Source organism: Calidris pugnax, unplaced genomic scaffold (assembly GCF_001431845.1).
Source record: "Calidris pugnax isolate Ruff unplaced genomic scaffold, ASM143184v1 scaffold1, whole genome shotgun sequence".
Taxonomy (NCBI): domain Eukaryota; kingdom Metazoa; phylum Chordata; class Aves; order Charadriiformes; family Scolopacidae; genus Calidris; species Calidris pugnax.
The window spans coordinates 1149642-1171677 of NW_015090800.1; the positions used below are offsets into that span (position 1 = coordinate 1149642).

The following is a 22036-nucleotide window of genomic DNA, read 5'->3' on the forward strand; positions in this document are numbered from 1 at the left end:
AAAAAAAAGAGACCACTGTAAAAAGACTCCATAGCAAACACTGTTCTATTAAAACCTTGAAGGTCATTCCACTGGGGGTGTTATTTAGTTTTGTCACTAAAAACCATGTTGTCACTGATTAAAAAGGTCTTTATTTAATTACCCATATGTTAATTTTCATGTTAATGAGAGATTATCTACAAATGTGGTTGACTATGTAATTCACTGGGAAAAAACTGCACACAATATATATAAAGGCAAAAGATACAAAGGCGGCACCTGAAATACAAATCCAGACAGACATATTTGTGAATAAACTTTAAATACTGAAATACTGATTAAATTAATTTCCGTATAAATGGGAAACTATGGAACCCTGAAACCTTTTTGGTGTTTGAGGGTTTTTTGGACAGGAATGTATCACAAGATATGAATCGCATACAAGGCCCTTCAAATGACTTGAAGTACATAAAAATTAACTTTTCATTCTTTTTTCCTCAGTGGTCACGCTTTGGAAGAGCATAAATTTGGGACTGGCTTTGAAATGAGTAAGTGATTGTACAGCACATATTTCCACTAAATTCAGATACAATTCTAATGCAATTCCAGTTTTCTTGAAGCCACTGAGATGTTTAAATACTAAGCTATGTCTCCCCACCACAGTATTGAAGCGTGTATAAGACTGACTATCCTAAAAATATTTCAAATGCTGATGTCCTCTGGACCACAAAATAGTATTCCAGATTCTTTTAAAGAAATATGGATGCGTGTAAATAAATAAGGCAAGTGATGCTGTACTGTGCTGAAAACACATGGAAAAAATTAAAACTTACGTACTATTTTGAGAAACATTTCTTACCTACAAAAGGGAATGTTTTACTCTTGGTTGTCTTTTAGGAAGTGTAAAGCTCTCAACACTCATTTTATATAAAATCATCATCTAAATTTTTATTGACAGACATTCCCACTAAATACATATTCATGACTGAATTGCAATGAACTAGTTTATTCATGGCTAAAACCTGCCAAAATTCACAGGACTGTATCTAATACCTGTTTTAAATCTTATTGTACTGAAAAAGTAGAGACAATTCTCAGCTCCTTCAGCCAGGACTTAGCCAACTCCTTGCCATTTCTACTCTCTTGGTACAAACAAGCTGAAGGTTTTTTAAAAATAAAACAACTTAAAACATTTTAGGTTTTCACTTTAATAAATCTGTTTCTCAACTTATACTACACACATATAGAAGGAACTAATATGCCTTCTTTATTTTTCCATAACATCTCAGACCCAATGCTGATGTTACAGCCAATTATTTTAAATAAGTACTGGTGTGCAGTTTATTTCAAGAGTAAATTTAGATCATGCTTGTGAAACATAGTTCCACTTCTTCCTCCACTCAAAAAAAAAACAAACTGAAAAATGACATTATTCTCTTGAAAGTATTGGACTGTAGCATACTGTTTAAAATGGGTCAAGATTTGATGCAGAATGCTGACAAGGTTTTTAGACACAACCTTCAGTTTAAAATTGTCACAGGCTCTCCATCTGGCACAAAAACTGAGTATGTGGAATTGTCAGCAGCAGTAAAACCTTTCATTTAGAAGGCAACGTGAATGGAAGGAGACTGACCCTTCACTGTCCAATAGACTTTAATAACTCAAAAAATAGTTGGCATGAAGTTTAAGTGACACCTATAGAAGAGGCTCCCTTCACCCCACACCCACAGCTTCCACATCCTTTTCTGATGTTTTTTTCCTTATTTCTGCACACGTGTATTAAAAAAATTCAAGCAGCACAAAGTTTATTTAAACATTATTTTGGCAGTGGTGCTTCCTCAAAATGGCTGAAGTCACCACTGCATTTTAGGGGCATAGTGCTCTCCTAATGGAAATGCCACACGAGTCAGTAACTTTTTATTCGCATGGAAAACAGAATCAATTTTTTCATCCTCTTAAAAAAAAAATAACAAGGTAAATTATATGCCTCCCATTGCCACTCACATGAATGGGCAACTCAAAGATCCTTTCAGAGTCCTACAGCTTCTGAAAATCTGAAAGACAGGTCTACATAGTTGAGTCATAAGAATTTAAATCTTACACTCTGGTATTTTTTTGGCATTTTGCAATATATTGATCAGCAACAAAATAAAATCCTACTGATGGCGGGCATGTGTAAAATGACTGAATGACAACATTCTTTGCCGTTGAATAAAACTGACTATCTTTTCTCATTTTAGTTCTCAATTCAGTGCAATTTAAGTGCATTCTGAATAAGCTTTTACAACCAGAAGCCCTTATACACATTCACCCTCTCTGAATATTGTTCGTGTGTGTATTTACACACATACATATATACAGAAATGAACAAGACTAACACAGAGTAAAATTACAGCAAAACAAAAGGTAATATAAGGGTGTCGAGTTCTCTGAGATCTCAAATTCACATATTTATGTGCAATCACAATTAAGATCACAAACACAAGGCAAATTTTTCTGCATGCTGCCCGTGACCAGAAGTGGACTTATAATGGGCATAGATAAGAGTAGCACTGCAGACTAGACAGTATCTTGCCTGTAAAACTTCAGTTAACTTTTATAACTATAACATGAGAATTCCTCTTTCTGGAAAGTAACCAGAGTCAGCACTAACTTCAAAGGAAAGGATAATCATTATTCTGAAGAATAAAATAGACAAGACCAAGGTTATAAAAATAACTTAACTTGAGATGTTTAACACTTGCAAATTTCTGCTTTCCTTGCGACTCACAATTGTTCCCTTACAAAACCTAAAAAATATGACTTTTTATACTTTTAAGAGATACCCCAGTAGAATCATACTAAGTTCAAACAAAAAACCTATAAAAATATGACTTTTTATACTTTTAAGACATACCCCAGTAGAATCATACTAAGTTCAAACTTCTTCAGCAATCTAAATTAGAAATCCCACATTTTGACGTTCCCAGAGTGATTCAAGGCACTCTACCAAACCAGCTAAATGCTACTTTCTTCGCACGTGTTTTCCAACTGTTCCTCTTACACTGCCATTCCCATTCCTTGCTCTGCAGCCACTAAAGCAAGTCTTTACCTATTTCGTTGTTCCCTTCCTATAAGGTCTTAAGTTTTCTAGGTTTGCAGTTTATCTCAAGACTGTCCTATGGCAAATCTGTATGGCTTCAGAGCATCTTCTGGATCTCTGAGACACACAGCTCGTGGTACCTGAAGGCAGTATCATTATGAAACGACATATTCTAGTTACAGGGGTAGAAACTTAGTATTAGAAATAACATGCTTTGAAGATAACAAGTCAGCACGGTAATATATTTTGCACGACAGAGGTTTGCAGTTACCCCTCGCTGTCTCTCTTTCATCATTTGTCAGAGCTGCACACTTGAATCCTGTTTTGGCAGCCAAAGTGCAGGTTTTCTGATGGGTTATGACAGCCCTTTGCCACAGCAAGGCCTCAATTAAATGCATTATCCTCAGGCTTTAACAAAAATCTTAACTATTACACCCATTTAGATCGTTTCCCCGAAACCCCTGTATCAGGGGGTCAAGCAAACTGATCTTCAAGTACTTAAGATTCACACCCCCCACTCTCCATCCTCTCTTCCTTCCAACCAGGACTGTCGAGACAACGATGAAGCTTATGGGTTTATTGATTTTACTCCTGTGAATCGGGTCAATCGGAATCATAACAGAGGTTACGTTTAGCAAGAATGTCTTTTGTTAGGCTCAGTGAATTCACCGACAGGCAGTTTTTTCCCATTGTACTTTAAAACTGTTATCCAGAAGGCTATTTAAAGTATATACACCCCATCACAACAGGATGGAGAGTACCTGCTCATAAAAACAAACAATCCTCCCCAACTCAACATCGTATGTGAATGTTTTATAATTAAGACTTCAAATCTCCATCCAGTGATGAACTGTGTTTTAGGAAGTAACACCACTGTGTCACAACTGAAACCTAAAAAACCACATGAAGTTAAATCATGACCTTAAATCATCCTTATTCACTGGGAGAAAAGTGCAATTAGGAACCAATTCTTTTTTTTGGGGGGTGGGGGGTGTCAGAGTTTATCAATTCAATCACTACCTTTTACAACCCAAGTTTAGATGTTTTAAAAATATACTGTCAACTGTTTTTTTGCTACAAGTGAAATACATTATATTAAAGTTATCTTTTGCAGATATTCGTGGAGGAAAATAAGCCTTTCTAAATCAAGTGCATGAAGCCTTAATAATACTTTAATCATAAGTCCTGCCTCCCCACAGTTAATTAGAAGTTAATTAAATGTTAAGCCATATCAAACATTCACTTCACTTATTACAAAGACTATAAATGCGTTCAGAAATTCCTATTATATCCTATTAATCTCAATTGTAATAAAGAACTAGGAGATGCCTATTTCTGTTTCTTAGCTAGTCAAAGAAGGAAATACACGAATATCTATCACCAAAATTAACAGATGACAACAGTTATCTTGCACTGTTAAGCAATTTGCATTGAAACCAAATTCTGTAAATATCTTTCAGCATTATCTCACATAAATAAAATTCTCTTTTGCAAGGCTACTCAAACTCCCTCTGAAATGCTAGATACACAAAACAACCTGGGTTAAAACCAATTTACTAAAACCATGAATTAAATGAAAAATGACTGAGAAGAGATGGTCGAAGAACTGTTGCTATATTTAGAATAGTTAGCTAATTTGAAGTCATACAATAAAAAGATATATGCCCATTTTTTGGACTTCTGAGCGAAACAGCCTAGCATTCCAGTTAAAAAAGTAATTCTTTTTCAGTATAAAGAAATTAATACATACATACCGGAATTATTTTAGTGAATTGAGCGACGGCAGAGATTTTTCAAATAGATACCATTATTAGAGAATAGAGACAAGCATGAAGCTGAGAGTTTTATCTGAGGTATCTAAAGGCATTAGAAAGAGATGAATATCAACTCACCAAAAACACTGGTGATCTAACAGCAAGGCTTGTCTCACATCTCAAGTTTCCATTTCCAAGAGAAATCCTATGTGCACTGAGAGAAAGATGACAAAAGGGCATGCTGTGCTCTCCTCTACTTCAGCTGAATGACAGCTCCACTAACGGGGAACAGAGACACACACACTGCAAAATCTAAAAGAGTGGGTACTTGATATGAGCATGCTCGGGATCTAATTTAAAATGGCCTGATGCTTCAACTCAGCATGAGATGGCCTACTTCCAAACAATTTCAGAACTTTCAGTCAAACCCAAAATCATTAATTGGAATACACAAAACAGGCACCAAGCACTATTGATTTTTTTTTTTTTTTAAATCTGCACTGATGCACGGATAATTATTTGCACTACTTCCCTGCAAAGCATCCTAAGGATTAAATACTATCATCATGTGCTTCAATGTAATTACATGATGACACTGTAATAGACTGAAAACCTTTTCAGGATAGCATATGATTTGAACACTAAGCAGCACAATTCACAAATCAGACAAAGACAACAAATGTGTTTAACATTCTCCAAATCAATTTAAGAATTATCCTACCTGGTGATTTCTAGGCAGCTTTTTTCTGGGGGGGTGGGGGAGGCAAGAAGAAAGGCTAGAGAACTGTCTAACAAGTGATTTATGCTGCAAAGCAGTCTACCTCCACTTAAAATCTCTTTATACTTAAGGAAACCATTTAGCTTCTTAATGGAACAATTTATTTTAATATCAAAAGCCAGGTTATTCACATGCAAAAAACCTATATCAAAGAAAACAGATATTCAAACCCTTTCCCTTTAGTGATTAACATCTTTTAATTCACCCACAGACAGACACAAGTAGCATAGAGGTCTTCTATGTTTTGATTTTCTCCGTCTCACAGACCTCTTTCCATATTTATTGTATATTCATTTTTTCAAATGAGTACACTACGTCTTTGCCCTCTTGTGGGAAGACAAAAGCTATGCCCCAGGCACTTTTGGTTTTTTAAAAATGCTTTCCTGCTTATTATTCAAGCTGAAAGCAAAGCCAGGCAGGCTACTTTCTAAATGCTATATTTTAAAAGATGCTATATAAAACCCAAGACAGCCCACCTCCTGGTCTTTACCACAGCTGAGCACAGGAATACTTAACTGAATTTGGAATAAACTCTATTATTTGGAAGGCATGTATCAAATCCTCTACTTTTAGTACGGTGGATAAAGGTTAATAAAATGAGAAGCAAGACACCATCATTAAGTTTCACTAGTGTCTACAACTAACTTAAAAACAAGGTTTTTATATCTATGCAAAAATGCTTGTATTTAGTATTGGAACCTGCAGCTTCAGTCATAGTGATCTGAACTCTACGCCTCACACATTGCTCTCCTTTACTTTCAAAATCCTCTTGGCATGAAACCAAAATATTTGCTAAGGTAATTATTTTAACATTCATCCTTGCCCTTTGCCTTTGAACTCACACAAAACGATGGGAAGTATTTTTACTTCAGAAATTCCTTCCAGGCATAAACTCAGAAGTCGAGATGCACAGCAGAGCTATGGCACAGTTAAACCTGATTTGCATGAACAAACTGAAACATCCCATTTCAAATTCCAGAGCTAATACTACATCGCTATAAAGAGAAGATTATTTATAATCGTCTAACACTAACTGCATTCATTTAATTTTTAATCATAGAATACCTTGGTAGTTAGTTTTCTTACACCAATACATACAAAACCCAGCCCTTGCTACAAGATCTGTCCAGGTTGCAAAATTCAAATTAATTCTACAGTCTACCATTAGATGATGAAAACTCTGCTTCTTGGTATGAATTTCAGTGTTTCCTTGCCAGCTAATGAACTTTTTAAAGAAAAAGGAAATGAGTATTACATCATATTTCACATTTTTATCTAAGCTTATCTTCTCTCATCACCTATTCATCCTTTGCTCTGTTATTGCTCTCTGAACTTCTGCAGATTCAGACTGGTGAAACACAACATATTTTTGAGATTCAAGACATTGCTAATATAAGAGCTGCCTCCTGAGTGAGAAATGTTTTCATCCAGGCAGGTTTATCTAGCTTCATTCTAAAACATGAAGAAGAAAAAAGATTAACTGTAGAAATCTATACCTACCCAATCAGTAGTTTGTAGTTTCCACACATAGAAGATGCAAGGGAAAAAGACGACTCAAATAAAATCCATTAAAATTGAAGCAAACACCATTCTCTTGTTTGAAGTTTATTCACCTTTGCTTCCCGAAATTCCATTAAGCTAGGCACAAATTATAAGAATTTTCTTTGAGCTAGACAACAATTTACAAGTTGAAAAAAGTCTGCTCTGAAGTTAAATTTTTGTGGCTATATTCTCCCCCCAGGAGACAAATTTTCATGGAAAAAAAAGAAAACCCTGCATTGCTTTGACATCCACCCAACTTCTTAGAGGAGCTTAAGGAAGTTTCAGGAAAGTTTTTGTTCCTTCTTTTGATGAATCGGTATTTCATTCTCTTAATGACCTACAAATTGTAGCTACGATAATGAAATCAAAGGGACTATGAATAGCACATAAGGACAAAAATATTTTGATTGCACAACTAACGCAAAACACTACTTGCAGAAAAGTCTCTCACAGAACTTGAAAGGGTTCCTTTACATAACATAAATTTGAGTTTCAAGGTCTTTATATTTGATAAGAAAGTTTTATAGTAAGTGAATATAAATTTACCAATTTTCAATCTAATAAGCATCTCTTGAAAAACAAAAGAAAAAAAGAAAACAATACGTAAGTAGGAAAATATGCACAGGATTTCCAGAAAATAATTATGCCCTTGCACCTGATAAAGCTGGTATTAGATTAAAATCAAATTTCAGACCTGGAAGCTGAAACAAATTTCTAAATTTTCCTCATGGATATCCAAACCAAAGCCTTGTTAGCACACAGCACACTATAAACTACGCCAGACTCCTGTATGTTGCTTTTAAGACTGAGTTCAGTGAGCCCTAGGGGAGTATCACAGGAATAAGATTCATTTCAGTAAACTCAGCACAGCTAGAAGACACAATAGAAAATGTTTAATGACTCAATTGTTGTTGCTTTTTTTCCCCTCTTGTAATATATTTATCAAGAAATCAGGTGGTGAATACTTAAGACATCTTTGCTCCTTTCTAACAGCTTCTTAGAAACAGTTCACACACAAACACCTTTGATCACCTGTCCTGACAGTAAAGCAGCTCATTTTAATAATGTTTTGCATAATGTTTAGGTCTCAACATCAAACTCAAAAAATCAAATATTATTCTCTCTTAAGCTTGTAACTAGGCTTTATATGGACTTTATTAAAAGCTTTGACTTAAGCAACTGATGTTTTAACTAAACACGATACATTCTTCAGTAAATTATATACAGCTGAGTTTCAGAAGACTTCCTGGCATCCTAAAAAGAATTCCAAAATCATGTCTCTTACATATGAGCTCTTTCAGTTCTCTTCTCACTTTTAGCATGATCACAAAAGCAGCTTTCCTGGATTCGGTCTACTATAAGTAATGCTTCAAAATGCCTCTCTCAAATGCTATATCACAGATATCTAAAATGTCTTCCTTTTCCATTTAAAGCTACATTCTCCAGAGATATGTAGCAATTTAAAATCTGTTTGCCATTATATTTTCAAATCTTAACTATCACCTAACCTATTCAAGTGGAAAGAACATCTTTCAAACAAAATCAAGAAAAAGTGTCCATTTGGGTCTAGACAACCGCAAGACAAAAACTACATATGCAAAGTTCAAATTGAGTCAGTTTTCTCTTATTTACATAATATCATTTACATTCTTGTTTCTATTCTATTCATAGCTTTGCCTGCTCTACATAATTCCAATATGTCAGTATTTCAGTCTTCCTATACTTATATTTCTCTGGGTCTTTTTCTTTTGTGACTATTCTTGCATCTCAACTGTAAATATTGTCTCAGTTTACAGCTTCCCTCTCCATCTCATGTGTTCTTTTTGCCTTCTTCAACTTCTATTTTTCTTCTGTTGTTAACCAACCTCCCAATGCTTTAATGAAAGGAAATTCAGTAGACGTTGAATATTACTCAAGTATAGCAACTTCAAACAATCAGGAAGAAAAAATAGTCGAGAAAATGGAACGCACAGGTCTTCTGAATTTTTATTATTGCATGATAAGGCTAAAGAGATCAGGAACTGATTAATACCAAAATCAGAACTCGGACACACAAACACCATAGAAAGATACCGTTTATGATCTTCAGTGTTTGTTTTACTTCTGTCACTATCTATGTTTTCAGAGTTTATCTGAGTAAACTCCAGGCATTCAGAGAAGCAACAAGTCTCTTCCTCCACCCAAGTTTAGGACTCTCGGTGCACCTGCAAACCACCTAAAATGATCAGATAGTCTTCAAGTATCTTGTGGGGCCTGCACTACCCACCAAAAGGGCATTACCATTAACTCAGAGAACCTTCTCCAATGGATGTCTTCATCTCATCTCTATTTGAAAGCTTCATGATGGAGGACTTGACAACTACATGACGTCATGAAAGGGCAAGTGAGACATCAGAGGATCCACAAAATACATTTAGTACATCTGCTGACAAGAGATCTGTATTCTACTCCTTATTAAGTTATTGCAAGCCCCTGCTCCTTTTGTAGCCTTTCACTCTTGATATGCTCACAATTAGGTTGAACACTCAACCATGAGTTTGTGGTTGCTACAATATACAACTTACATTGTAATTTCCTTCCTAAATATAGGTATGCTAATTGTTACGGATACAATAGTTTGTGCTCGTGCTCTTGAATAAGTAAAATGGAAAAATAAGGTTTATATCTGCTGTTCACAGCTTATAAAAGCAGGCTATGTGTTGGTCTATAATATACAACCATAGATGATTCATCTGGAAAATTGTATCAGACAATGTGCCAGAACATATAAAACTGCCACTGCTGCCCAGATTGTTAGTGGTGTTTTCCAAGTTTCTCTCTATATATTTGTATAACAGAGTGTCTGAGACCAAGGGCCAGGTCTGAACCAACCACCTTTCATAAATACAAGCTACACATATGCCTATCCTGATGACAAGCTCTAGCTACACAGACAACCCACTACCTGTCCTCGAAGTAGACAGAATCCCCCTTCACCCATTATTGTCTTAATGAATTCGCTTTTCTTTTATGAATAGTCATTAGCTTTAGAAACACATTCAAGATGGGCAGGAGAACAACAGCCTACAAATGAACTGTACTTGATATGGCAAATTCTTGACTGTTTCTAAAAATTCAACGCATTAGTGCCATTGCTTTTTATTTTATGTCTATTCCAAGAATTGCCATTAAAACAATCTAGTAAGTGATTCCATGTAAGAATATGTTTACTTCTCAAAACCCACAATCTCAGGAATTCAATCTGAATACTTATTCTTAATGTGCCAAGCAATCGATTTTTCTGCACATTTCTTACACCGCAAAAATTGTACAAGTCCAAGAAGTTTTTTTTAGGGCAACATCACTACAGCCCTGGTCAGCTGATAACACATCCTTCAATTCTATTTAGCATCAACAAAAGCAGCATAAAAGATTCTTCAGTTCTGGATACAACCCAGAACACAAATAAAACAACCCATCAAATACCAGATTCTGTGTAGGAAACACCGAAGCTCAGCAGCCCTTCTGTGCTGCAAGACCTATAGACATTTTCAAATCCTTATTCAATAACTGTCACATAGTACAAATCTCTTTTATTAACTGATAAAGGCAGAGTTAAAACTGCTGAGATCCCATCTGGAAGATATCTGAATTCTCCTCTCAAAATAACTTCTTAGCCAGCCAAAGCTCTTTGCAAGATTCTTGAACTCATTCTGAATCAGTCACATATGCACCCATTAAACTTCTTTGTATTAGCAGAAGGAATTCTAAAGTAAAAATATCCTATCACTTTATAAAAAAAATACAATCATTTAATGAATTTAAAGTTAATTATTTAGAAAAACATGCTACTCTTGACAACTTGCTGCTGAATGCATACTTGATACAGAATTACAGACACAAGCATGGGCTGAACCAATCCAAACAAGCCCTAAGAACTCTGCCTCACGTCCAAAGTCTCTTGATACACAAACATTAAGTTGATAAAATACGTGCAGCTGAAGAAAGGAGGACAAACTCTTCTGCATTACAGAAAATTGCAAAGAAAATTATTTTAAGCAAAAGACAGAGCAGCACCACTAAATAGCAAGGTAAGTGAAGTTTACTGAAAGAAAGAAAAATTCTGAAGGTGCTCAAATGGGAAAAAGAGTAGTAGGTTCAATGAGAACTCACAAACAGGCTAATCAAAAAATAAATACATTGCAGGCTCTGAGAAATCACCTGCAAACGTGTAGAGGATGAAAGGGGGAGAGACACCCTGTATCTCACGCTTAATATAGCTCCTCTTTCAAACCTCAGAATCAGAAAGCCTTTCAACCAAAAAATAAATTAAAAAAAAAAAAGATAAAAAAAATCAAGATGGCTGATAAAAGGGAAGGTCACTGCAGAAAGCACAGCTACATTATTCTTCTGTATTTGTTTTCAGTCAGGGAAGCCTTTATGGCACCCTTGTTCACCTAATTGACTCAAGGCAGATTGTACAATGAATTAAAGTATTGGTCGAATAGGGTGAAGCAGCCAGATGGTGTTTCCCCTTCTGTAACCACGAGCTTATCTATTGTCCAACGCAGCCAATTTGTCTCAGTTCCACACAACTGGGAGTCCACAAACTGACTCTATGTCAAGTTTACAGAGCCTCTAGGGTCAGCTAGAGGACTACAGACCAGGTGAGCTCCATGTTCATAGCAGCCAAAGCAGTAAGAAATATTCTAAATAACTGAATTAAGGGGTATGAAATCCATTGCAGCAGGGAAGAGTCACCACACCTTCTGAAAAGGAAAGAACACCTCAGAGATCTATCAGACTTTGTAGTTGTAAATAAATAAACTAACAAAAAAACCCACCACCAAACAACACACCCCCCAAAAAAACCCCAACAACAAACAAAAAGCAAGCAGGCCTTTCAGCTGACAGAGAACCTGGTTTTCCTAAAAGCATCCAATAAGGTCACTCATCAAAGCCATCCAAAGCAGCTCAGCTGCCAGGGGGTTAGGGGGAAGGTTGTCACAGAGACAGTAACTGGTTGAAATGAAGGAAATGATAGGAATTAATAAGACCTGCAAGGGCTTGAACTCACATATGCTCTTCATCCTGACCTCAAAACGAGGATGAAAACAGAAGTAGTCTCTGGTAACGTTCTATCTCATTCATACCAAGGATGCTATTCAGGATAACCAGGGCCCAATTTAAGAATTACAGAGAAACTAGAAGATGAGGAATGCAAGCAGTAAAATAGCAAGTGATATTTAATAGCAGTAACGTAACATGATGTGAATGAAAAAAACCCTGTATTTGACATATTCAATAATGGCCTCTGAGCTGACCTTTTCTGCTAAGGAACAAGACCTTGGCATTATAACAGATATCTTTTCACAGACGACCTGGCCATCTCAGAGAATTCACAGAAAGTTTTGTGTGTAGATTAATCCTTACACACATACAAAACAAAACAAAAAAAAACCCAAATAAGTTCCAATAAACAGCAACAAGGATGACCGAAGGGTGTAGAACACCTTCCACATGCAAGGAACGAAAAACTGATTGATTTGCCTTAGACTGTGGATGTGATAAAGATCTTTTTATCACTCAGGCTTCTATGGTAAACAACACAGCACTGCACCTATAGGAGAAGCAGGACCACACCAAATGACACTAGTTGGTAGCAATTCAAGACTCAGAAGGTGGTAGTCCTTCACCCGTGCAGCTGCAGCACAGAGCTCCGTTTAGCCTCTAAAACAACTTGTGGAGAGTTTGTGTGGGTTCAAGAATGAACACAGAAACCCCTCACGCGCAGTTAAATACAATATCTTTGTATTTATTCGCCTCTGCCTCTAGAATTCACTGATCCACAGCCAGCTGTTGGCCAGGAATTCTTGTGTAGGTTCTCAAAACACAAAACAAAACCCCTCACCTCTGGCTATCTCTGTTTCTGGCAATTGCTGCAAAAACCGCAAACACATTCTGTTAGAAACCGTGAAGACAGGACACACCACACTAGAGAGAACTATTCCTATATTTGGCTGCTTTTCTCAGCTACTGTAAAGCCCAGTAGGAATGGTGTTACAGTATCAGTTTATTACAAATGTAGTCTTGAAGCTTACAAATTTCTTCAAACAGATTTTTCTATTCCCCTGATTTCTCCAATGTCCATTTCAACAAGAGAGGGAATGATCCACCAATTTGTGGCATGGGGTTGAATTTCACTTCAAATTACACTACCTGGCCAAATATGAACATCTTCCTCCAGTAGGCCAGAGCTTAAGGACTGTTCCCCATTTCCCTGGAAATTGATATAAATGTACCATGGATTGTGGAAGGGAGAGGAGAGTAATTCTCAAGCCACAGACATTGAATCCATTTCAACAAGAGAGGGAACTTGTGGCACGGGGTTGAATTTCACTTCAAATTACACTACCTGGCCAAATATGAACATCTTCCTCCAGTAGGCCAGAGCTTAAGGACTGTTCCCCATTTCCCTGGAAATTGATATAAATGTACCATGGATTGTGGAAGGGAGAGGAGAGTAATTCTCAAGCCACAGACATTGACAGATTATTAAACCAGTGAACAGGATAATTAAACTCCGAATGATCCACAGCTAATTTGCAGTTGAACTTTACCACACAACACAGATGTGTAATTATAATTTTCAATCAGATACTTGATATATAAGAGTCCTTGTTAGTGGGTTCCCACAGATAGATGCCCAAAACAGGGATACGATTTAATATACTTGGACAACAAATTCACAAACTAGTGTGCAGCTGTTTAATTTTATTCTCAGCAGAATCACCAGCTCCAGCCCAGTGCCGGATTAGCCGCTAATATCGCAGGATTTCCTTCCCTATGAGCTGCCACCAATTTGGCAGAGTCATCTCACCAAGAGCTCCCACCGCCAGACACCAACCACTTAAACCTCCCGACAGCAAATCGAATCGAAGTGACAGTTCAAATCAAACCAGCACAGATGAAAATCATCATATTATGGCTTTCCCTTTTGTTAAAGTCAATTTAACTGATCTTAGGAGCTTTATGTTCCTCAATATTGAAAAGCCTACATGCTTCAATAAAAAAACTAGAGGGAGCAACACTTTAAATGCTTTTTTAATTGACTTTCGTTTTCAGACCAGCAGCCCAGGGATAAAGTTTCATTATTACTCCAATATTTCAAGGCCTTCAAGAAGTATACAATTTGTACTCAGGATACCATTCAAACGTGATTCACAGGAAATAAGCTAAAAACCAAAACACAAGAAAATCAAGAACTAAATTTGACTTACATGACTAATAAAAATCTCTTCAATTTTGAATCCTATAGTCAAATTTTAGTTAAGATAGCAAATATCAAGACTATTTTGCAAGCTATTCATATTTTCTTAAAATACCCATCTTTAAAATTAAGACGTACTCATATTGATACAGGAATAATGTGTATTTACAGTATCTTTAAGAACAGGAAAGTAAATACTGGAGATTTGACTTCCTATAAGTAAAAAAAACTCATTCTCATCCAAAGCACTTAAAAAAACTAAATCACAGGAAATGTGAGTGGTAAAGTGTGTGGTATATTACATGCTGAAACCAAAATCCCAAACCCCTATTAGTCCAAAAAGGAAAAAGAAAAATTAATGAGCAAGATAGACAGTATGTGTCAATGTAAGCCAGAGGAAATGAATTCACAGCCTCACTTCAACTTCTCATTCAAGCAGCCTCAGACAGGCTTTTTTTTTAAGGCTAAGGTATTACTTAGAAACACATACATATATACATACACATTGATATACAAACAGTCATAAAGTGGTATTGAACATAAAAATAGAAAAAAAATATGGTTTGACATCCTACTTGAAAACCAGAAAAATAAAAGGAAGGTTAAATGCTTCATTCTCCACTGATAACATGAGAACATTATTGCTTTAATCCACTGTTGAGAAGATAAGAACAAGTAGGAATTTGCTTGTGTTTAAAGCCTGCTGAGGTTTTGCACCTTTTTAAGCCACTTGTGGCTCAAGCTTTCAAATCAAACTGCTAAAACAATCGCATAACTTAAAGGAGGGGAAAAAAAAAAAAAAAAAAAAGGATGACAAACTGTTGTTTGGTCTTAACTCAAAATGAAGAAAGAGAAAAATACGAAAAAAAGACTGAATTAACAATGTAGTAATTCCATGTTTGAAAACCAGAATTTTGGCACAGTATAGTGCAAGTCCAGGCACACCAGCAGTGTGCAAACAACATAAATGGACAAAACATGAAAAAGAATTTATTTCAACTTGTTTACAAGTTTCTCTTCCCAACAGCAGCTCTACTACAATATATCCTACACAAAGAAGTTTTACAGTAAGTGATTTTGTAGACAAAGCTCAGACCAGCCGGTTGACATGCAGAACTCAAGCGTGGACACAGCAAACCCTACCAGATCAACCCTACGTGATCACGTCCAGGTACGAAATTCTCAGTAAACCATCTGCAGACAAACAGAAGTCTAATGTTTTTATTACATTAGTTCCTCCATCTAAAAAACCTTGGTGATTTGAAGTGCTTTAAAAACAATTTACGCAGAACTGGATTTCCACACAATATCCTATGCCGTACTTCAAGCATATTATGTTTGAAAACCCTTGGAACAATGATCTAATTTACTCTATATATACAAATGTAGTATTGTTACAGTAATTATGAAACAACATTAATTATGGATTAATATCCTTTATCGGTAAATCCTTAGCTACTAAGACTATAATACTCAGATATTACAGTATTACAAAAATGCATTGTGCTCTCAATTATAGAGTGATGCCAGCCGCACTGCAATAGGTTGGCAGCACTCTGCCACTTCTGAAACATCAGACTTTGTTATTTTTCCTAAGCAAAGGGCATATTACAGGTGTTTACATCTTGGGACCTGGACGGGTTGGATCAATGGGCCAAGGCCAATGGGTTGAGATTTAGTTTTTCCTAAGCAAAGGGCGTATTTACAGGTGTTTACATCTTGGGACCTGGACAGGTTGGATTAATGGGCCAAGGCCAATGGGTTGAGATTTAATAAGGCCAAGTGCTGGGTCCTGCATTTCGGTCACAACAGAATCACAGAATCTTCATGGTTGGAAGGGACCTTTGAGATCATTGAGTCCAACCACAAAAAAAACCCAAAAACCACAAAAACAGAAACCAAAAAAACCACAACACACCCCAAACAGACAGACACAAACCAACAATCTCGGGCACTAGATTAGTTTGGAGAAGAGGAGGCTGAGGGGAGACCTCCTTGCCCCCTACAACCCCCTGAAAGGAGGGTGGAGAGAGGTGGGGGTTGGCCTCTTCTCCCAAGGGAATAATGAAAGGACCAGAGGAAATGGTCTGAAGTTGGGGCAGGGGAGGTTTAGATTAGGTATTAGGAAAAATTACTGAGAGAGTGGTCAGGCACTGGAACAGTTTGGTCAGGGAGGTGGTGGAGACACCATTCCTGAAGTTATTTAAGAAACATGTAGACATGACACTTCAGGGCATGCTCTAGTGCTCAGGATTGTTGGGGGTTTTTTTTGTGTGTGTGTATGGTTGGACTCTATCTCAAAGGTCCCTTCCAACTATGAAGATTCTGTGATTCTGGCAATATCTTATACCTGTAAGTACCGACGAGACAGTAGTGTGAAATAAACCCCAAATACTAATTGGGGGTTATTAATCAAGTATTAATGGCCTTTTAATTTTTCCACTTACAGGAGGTCAGCTCCTGAGGCGCATACTTGCAGCTTCCATCTCACTGGAAGTCACACCACAGCCCAACAAGTTCTGGGATACACATGATTGCACAGCAGTGCCTAAAGATGAGTTAACGTCATCTTTTCCCTATTTTTGAATAATTCATTCACTGTTAAATACACAAAACACAACCCACATTCAAAACCCTGCACACCGGAACAGTCCACACTCAAAAAAACAGGGTGTAAAATTCAGTCACTTGTTTAGAACTGGAAGTATTATAGACAAAGAAGAAAAGTGCTTTTCAAAAAGTAAGTTTCACTTACTATGCTAACACACTAAAATCCTGATCTTTGTTGGCAACCCTGTCCCTCCCTCCCTCTTTCTAATGCAAGGTGTATTCAGACCTGTGTTGTTTTTCAAAAATCTAAATTAGCCTAGATAAGACACTCCCAGCACTCCTATCAGACCAAACCATCAAAATATTACATGAGCAGCATTAAAAAAGTTAATTCTGCCACGAGTTTTGAAGAATCTGGTCTTAAATAAATTTACTAAGACAAACATACATGCTACCAATTCTTGAAAGTAATGTTGTGTTACAGTAAGTATTACCTACAGTGTTACTACTTTTATTACTAAAGACTTGCTGTTAACAAAACACTAGAGTTGCAGGGTTTGTGTATGGGGTTTTTTTGTTGGTATTTTTGTTGTTGTTGTTTGGGTTTAATAGCTATGTCTAAGGTACTCAGAGAAATCCTTCACCCACCTGCCCCCAGATTTTACAATCACTATCTGCTTTAGGTTTTATAATGGGAGGTAAAAAAAAAAAAAAAAAAAAAAAAAAAAAAAATTCTAATTTTGTAATTTTTTATTTTGTTTTTTTTAAAGGAGGGAAAAAAAAAAAAAAAAAAAAAAAAAAAAAATCAATCTCCCTAAGCAATAACCTAGTATTCCACTGCCAAACAATGGAAAAAAAAAATCACCCAGAGAGTGCATATGGAAAAAAGAAATGCCGTCAAAAACTTGCTAGAAATACACATATCTGAATTATATGCATACAGATACTTTAGTGCCATTACTGCACCATCGTTCAAAATTACTATCACCACTTCACATTTCAAACATGATATACTAAAGAACATCAAGTCAAGCTTGTCTTTCTTTGATACAAGGGCATTCTGAATCCTTAACGTTGCTTTGTGGCATACTACTTTTTTCCTTTTCTTTTTAATCTCTTTTGACAAACTGTTTCAGACTTTTGTGTGCTTTAGAAGTGACTCGTGTAAGTTGACTGACAGGTATTTGAATTTCCTGTTGAGTCTGAAGACAGAAGTTACCTTTGATGATTATCAAATTTCTTCTGGATATGAATTTTAAAATGTAGATATTTATTTTAAAGACAAGACAGAGCTTTTCTGCTCTTTCAAGCCTTGGTAAGAGACACTCAAAAGTAAAGTGTCAGCATTTATGTTTGCCTGTAATGTGCATTTACTTCACAATTTTTAATTTTATTGACGCAAAAGCAGCATTAACCCTCAAATATTTTAGCCAAGTTTTAAAGTTCAGAAGCAATTTTCAAAAGCTGAACTGACTACTACACTGGTGTCCCCTCCTGGCAACTTTCTGCTTTCAAACCATAGCAGATCATTTGTGGCTCATCACATATGAATGCAGGTTAGTGTGGCAATGGGTCCCAATAATGTTCTAAAAATTGCCTCCCAATTCCTCTTTGCTCTTGAAAACATCAAGGAATTCTACTCAGGTGGTAACTTACTTCCCCAGAATCCTTACCGGTATCCCAAAACAATCCGTATAGAAGTGATTCATATAACTATAACCTAAAGTGTTAGAAAAAAATGACTGTTTACAGGTTCATTTGTGATGGTAAGTGCAGTGCAATAATTAATTGTAGGAAGTACATCTGAGAATAATTATGCATAAATTAGGCCTTTTCTTTGGCACTGCAGTACTTGGCGTGGACCTTGCAACCTCGAAGTCACTTCACCTGGAAAATCTTATTCCTGTGCCAAGGAGTCAAATATATCCTCCATTAAAATATTAATGTGGAACATACATAATCTATTCAAAGAAGTATCTGAAAAAAGTTACTTGATCTGTAAATTAATACACAATGCAAGTTAAAAGAAAAAAACAAGCCCTGCCCAAGCAAAAATGAAATCCCTTCCAAATATTTAGATTTTCATGAAAAGACAAAGCTCGCAATATAAGACAGTCTGCATTTATTAAGATGAGCCTCATTATGTTTTTCTTGGCTTAAATAGCAAGAGTAGGAAGGTTGCCACAGAGATAGCTCTTACCCTAACCACATGCACCTTCAGCAGTAGGATGGACACAAGGTAAAGTTATTCAGAAAAAACATTCTCACGTTTGTTTGTCCGTGACTTCATCTTAACTTTCAAAGATACTGAAAAAAGACTTGCATATATTTTTACACAAAGAACAAAATTTGCCTTCAGAGTGTGGAAAAGCAGAGTAAGTTTCCTGGGGAAAAAAATACTTCTTTCTTTCCTCTGGGCTATCTGCTCAAGGTGGGGATGGAGGGGAGGAAAGAGGAAAGAGAGGGCAAGAATGGATTAAACAGAGTCACATGTTTCTATTCCAAGCAGTAAGAGTACTACTTTATATATTAAATCTTTTATCATTACAATGTCATTCTATTTCTTTTTCTGAATCAATGATTTGATTTCTTCACACTGAGATACTCCTAAACCACTAGTGGCCCTTTGCTTTCAAGACACAAAGATTTGCTCAGTTCCAGTAGATTTATAGCCCAAAGAAAGTGCAACGTGTTAGAGACGTTCATTAGGAAAGCGACACATGATTTAACATTTGGCAGCACAGGTATTATGAAGTTCTTCCATAAAGTCTAATGCTTTTACCAGCCAGTAAATTACAAATTCTTCAGAAGACTTTAGGAAGAAGCTGCAGAGCTTAAGCTTCCATTAGAGCTCCCTACCCTACCCTGCCTCCTCAATTGGTATCATTGCAGTTCCTGTTCACACACTCTCTAGACATATCCTTTTAAATAAGTAAAATAATATGATTTTTTTTATTATTGTACGACTGCCATCCGCATTTCCACATACTTACAAAACTTCCCTACATCTATTAATGCAATCACACACATGATGCAAAATAACATTCCGTGAAGCTATTGAGGATTGACATCAACTTCCCAGATTAGAGAATTAAGTACTGTCACACAAAAAAAAGAAGTCAGTCACTAAGCATTTAGTCATTCCTAATTTCTGGGTTTCTCAAATCTCAACATATGGGTCCGCTACTATAAATAGTCAAACACTGCTCTAACAAATAAAAGCAGCTTTCTAAAAAGCTCAACAAATCTGGAGGATGTGTGTGTCAGGAAATAAAACACTTCTGGCAAGAAGATACTTGTTTAATTCAACTAATTAACAGTAGTGTCTAATCATGCATGTCACGTTTATAAGAGATCAATACCTATTTCAGTTAATTCCTCAACACTGCTTTTGAAAAGGAATTAAAAGCTAGGACTGCTTTCCATATGTCATTTAAGAAGCTTATGTAAGAAACATTGCTGCTGCCACTGCCGATTTGAAACAAGTTCCATCATTAGCCATAAATTATAAAACAGACTCCAAGTTTCTTATTCAGAAATTCTGTATTGCAACAGGAATGATTCAAATCCAAGTAACATACTGCAATTTGTCCAGACTAACAGAGATGCAATGAATTTGTCCATTACCATGTCCTTCCTGCTGGTCCTATTTTACCTTCTTAGAGAGAAACTTTAATAATTACTTCTGAATGTTTTACTCTGTGTCTAAAGCCATAATAAACTATCTAGGTCAGATGACAGTTAAAAAACAAACACACACAAAACACCCCACACCATTTTTCTTCTTCCCTCTGGTGTATTCTGGTTCATCTCTTTGCAATTTTTAAATGTGAAATAAGGGGCTATACCCTCCTCATGCCATTTTTTCAGAGACTTTATAAAGGAAAAACAAGCAACATGTGCTTTGGTTATCACCAAAATTCAACCCAGAATGGTTTATCCAGAGATAATATTACAGAACACAAATAGACAACTTACTTATAATAAGCAACTGTGAAACCCTAAGTGATAGGTCATCATAAATAGACAACTTACTTATAATCAACTGTGAAACCCTAAGTGATAGGTCATCAATAAAACAAGTCCACATCTTCTAAAATGACAGATTACTGCTGTTTAAAGTAGTAATTTTAGAAGTTAACTTAGCATTTGATTTTCCCTATGCGTTCTGATGATTTTAAACATCTTTGATAGGATTGGCAAAAAAATATCTGAATGTTTTTGTTAACAGGAAGAACATAATGAATATATCTTAACTGCATTTTCATTATGTTCCTTGAATTGACTGGAGACAAAAGTTATCACTCCCATAATGCAATGAACTATTTTCATTCCCTCCCCTACCATTCAATTATTTCAAGGACATAAAAAGCTACAGTCAAAAATATTTTGCCACTTTTTCCTCCACACATAGACTAAGTGGTTTAAAGCACAGTGACCCAATGAGGCCAAGCATGCTGGCTTTTACCAGTGGTTTAAAGACCCAATGAGGCCAAGCATGCTGGCTTTTACAGGAAGGATGAAAACACTGAATATTGCAATTCTCTTCACCCTCGACACACCTACTTTTCCCATGCCACCCTCATTTGTGTCCCACTGAATTTTACTCTACATCCTCCTCCCACATTACTTTTTTGTCCTCACAGTCCACTTCTAAGCTTATGCCAAAATAAAATATTAGACTGGACATTGACTGTGTCCTTGTAACAGGTTTGCAAAGAGGAAGAAATACTGAGAGCTTGAAATAAAGTCTGAAAATACCAGCCGCTTTAAACAGTCTGGATGATCTCTGCTATTAAAGCAAGTCAATACTAATGACAGTTTTCTTTCTAGAGAAGTCTGAAAATACCAGCTTGAAATACAGTCTGAAAATACCAGCCACTTTAAACAGTCTGGATCATCTCTGCTATTAAAGCGAGTCAATACTAATGACAGTTTTCTTTCTAGAAGAATCCTAGTCTTTATGTTCAAATTCAAAGCCTTACCCGAGTTTAATTAATCTTAAACATACAGTGTTCATATAAACTGTATTTACAGTACATATGCACACTGCAGTCAGTATTTAGATCTGCGCCACAGACCAGCGTCACCTCTTACTCAGA

At 36.2% G+C, this 22036-nt stretch overlaps 1 protein-coding gene across 3 annotated transcripts in view; it reads right to left on the reverse strand.

The window, feature by feature from the left end:
* Nucleotides 1-22036, reverse strand: part of PLEKHA5 (pleckstrin homology domain containing A5) — a 266473-nt gene that overhangs the window by 164784 nt on the left and 79653 nt on the right. The gene's annotated exons all lie outside the window — the stretch shown is intronic.